At 44.3% G+C, this 3,352-nt stretch overlaps 1 pseudogene; it reads right to left on the bottom strand.

Annotated features, from left to right (window-relative positions):
• Positions 1-651: 651 nt before the first annotated feature.
• On the bottom strand, positions 652-2,229 carry LOC144252883 (BUB3-interacting and GLEBS motif-containing protein ZNF207-like; annotated as a pseudogene).
• Between the last annotated feature and the right edge of the window lie 1,123 nt (positions 2,230-3,352).

The raw sequence follows: 3,352 nt of genomic DNA, 5'->3' as shown, positions 1-3,352 counted from the left end.
AAGAAACAATCTACTATTCAAAGGACAGAATTCAATAATGTATCAAAACTGCATTGATAACTATGAATTTTATTATGTGGACATCTACTGTGGCATGCATCTGTACAAACCTTTCAGGCAGTGGTCCACAGCTGGGTTATAAATAAAAAGGCATACTTTCTTCTCTCTTTATTACAATGAAGTTTAACAGTACAGAAAAGTCACATGACCTTCGTGGGTCAGATTTCTTAAACCCTGCAACATGAGGAACTCTAAATACATTAAGTATTGTTACACATTCAGACTTCCAATGTACAGGTACTTGGAAACAGCCCTCACCAAACTAGGTTGGGGACATGAAGTCCAACAGCATCTGAAATGCTGTGAATGCATAACTTTACAAATAGCAATGTAAGCTTACAGAACTTGCCTTTATTAAGGTGGTATGTTCATGTAATTCCAGCGCCTTCACAATTTAACAATCCAAATTTACTATACTTCACTTCTAAAAACCTAGACGAAACATGAAAAAGAAGCCATACAGTATAAATTGCAACCTCAGGAAAAGTTCCTGCTTTATTATTCCAAATAATTTTTCCTATGTGAAATAAATTTACAATACTTCCTGGTATGTGGGAAGATAATGTTTGTTAAAGTCACAATGAAGCCTTATTGACGGAAGCTCGGCTATATAAACAGCACACCTTGCAACATTACAGGAGGTCTCATTCCCATTGGAGGTTGAGGAGGCCCACCTTGGTTAGTGGGTACCATTGGTGGTCCCTGCCCATATGGTGGCATAGCACCAGGAAGGTAACCTGGCATGCCTTGATGATGACCACCATACTGACCATGAGGTGGCATTGGGGGTCTCATTCCTTGCTGCTGTGGGATGCCTGGCTGTGGTGGCATCATACCTCCAATTGGTCCAACTGGTGGATTACTGATTGGGGCCTGTCCTAATCGAGGAAGATTATGCTGATAATTATGTAACTGTGCCCTTCTCTCTTCCAGTGATAAATCCTCATCTGGATGGATCAACTTACTGGTTGTACTGGTGGTTGTAGGTGTAGCAAGCTTACTTGTTATTGAAGCTGCTGGTTTTGCTGCAGTACTATTTGTTGTCCTAGTGGTTGAAGCTGTAGACTGTGTATAACCAGGGAATGTAGACTTTGGGGGTTCTGTAGTTTTTGCAGGGGTGCTATTTAAGGGCTTGATATCTGTACCAACAGGTCCTTGCACAGCTGCCTGAGCTTGTGTTGTGCTAGGAAACAGAGCTTTAGAAGATGCAGAAAGACTTTATGAATTGGATGAAGCTATACTTGAGCTTGTTACAGGTGTCCCCATCTGTCCAGCACTGGGGAAAAGAGGCTTAGTTACTGGAGGCTGTGGAGCAGGTACTGTTGCTGTTGGTGCAGGTGGCCTATTAAGAATACCTGGTGCTGACACAGCCTGTGCTTGAGTCATTGGAGGAATTCCAGGACAGGGAACGGGGGGGGGGCATACCTGGTGGCATACCAGGCATAAGAGGTGGTATTCCTGGTTCAGGTGGCATCATTCCACCCATTGGCATCATTATGTTTTCACCACAAATTGACTGGGTGTATTTTCTCTGATGATGCAATCCAGGTGGCATGCCTGGCATAACTGGTGGCATACCTGGCATCAGAGGAGGAACACCTGGCATCAGTGGAGGCTTGCCTGGAGGCATTCCTGGTGATCCTGGAACTGGTGGCAGTCCTGGCTGAGCCATTGGAGGGATATAACCTTGCTGAGGTTGAACAGACTGTGGTTGAAATGAAGTTGAGGCTGCAGAGTCATCATCATCATACTCATCAGAATCATCCTGTTGCCTCTTTTTTTTTACTCTCTTGTGTTTTCTGTTCAAGAAGTTGTCATCTTTCATCCATATCTTTTTCTAGAATACCTTCCATACCGTATATTTCCAACTCTATGTATGTTCTCCCAGGTATTGCATTCCTTACAGCATCTATTGTCTCTTTATGAACCTGCATGCAATGAATAGCTAAGCCAGGTCCTGTATACAATTTCTTATGACATATATGGCATTTAAAATGCTTTGCCTTTTTGTGCTGTATAAGGATCTTCTCATCATCAAATCTCTATTACAATACCAGCACCACGGCTTCAGCTAATTCTTCTTCTTGCGACCCATAGCTGTGTCCTTTCGGAAAATTAAAGGGAGGAGAAAAAAGCAGGAAAAGGAGGAAATAAATTGCTCACTTTTCTGACCCAATGGCCACCACCTCGTCCCACAAGAAACCCAGGGGTAGATTTAGTTTCTGCAAGTCAGAGCAGATCAAAAAGAAATAGGGAGTGTAACCACATTTGAGCCATTTTGTAGAGATCTTTCCTGATACATTGTAAACAAGAACAATTATGGTGAGGGTCTGTGGAGAAGCTTAATGAAGATGCATTTGTGTATGAGGAGGTGCCACTATAGTATTTCTGTTTTAATGCTTGAAATATATTATTGCGTGTCCTTCTGGCCCTTTGAGTTATCCAGATGTGTTACCTTTTGCCAATGACTTGGTGCTTCTCTCTTGAATCTGTAAAAATCTTTCTTTGGTCTGAATTTTGGCATTTTAAACAAAGAGCAGCTTCATTTGTGACTGTCATAAACTGGAAGCAATCAAGATTCCCCTAGACAGGTAAACAGAGAAACAAAGTGCTCTCGTCACAGAGTGGACATGACTTGGGATTTAAAAGGGACAAACCAAGGTACCAATAGCGTGGCTGAGTGAGCCACGCTGGGAGTTTGTGTCATTCCATTCACATGACATTCTGGAAGGGCACATTGGCTGAGGCTGGTGTGGGGTCGAGCAGGAGACGTTCTAGGTTATTCTGTGATGCTGTGGTGGTGGATATATGCACCACTCCTTGTGAAAACCCAGAGACCCACCAAGAGTGGAACTGGATGTAACCAAGTAAAATCCAACGTGAAGATAGGGACCTGTGACGGAATGCAGATTGCAAACAAGAATGTACCTGCATTAAGAGCACTGAGGATTGAGCCCAGCACTGAGGATTGAACCCAGGACCTCCTGGAGGCTAGGCAAGTGTTCTGCCACACCTACAGTCCAACCCTACTGCAAATGCATGCCACAACCCCGCTGAGCAGGGTGAGGGGAAGTGACCACCTGGAAACTCTGGAGGTCAGAAGAGACTGGAAGACAAAGACAGAGGAACTGTGCAGAGCACGGTGTGCTGGTGGTGACCAGCCCTGGGAGGCAGTGGTGATGGTAGGAGCAGGGTCTCTCACTGGTGGACATGAGTGACAGATAGGCAAGGGGGAGATAAGGAGAGAAACACTCAGTGACAGAGAACTCCCAAACCCGGGATTGAGGGGGCA

The sequence above is a fragment of the Urocitellus parryii genome, unplaced genomic scaffold (assembly GCF_045843805.1).
Source record: "Urocitellus parryii isolate mUroPar1 unplaced genomic scaffold, mUroPar1.hap1 Scaffold_62, whole genome shotgun sequence".
NCBI lineage: Eukaryota > Metazoa > Chordata > Mammalia > Rodentia > Sciuridae > Urocitellus > Urocitellus parryii.
The sequence above is the reverse complement of the archived record's forward strand: the minus strand, read 5'-3'. Positions and strand labels throughout refer to the sequence as shown.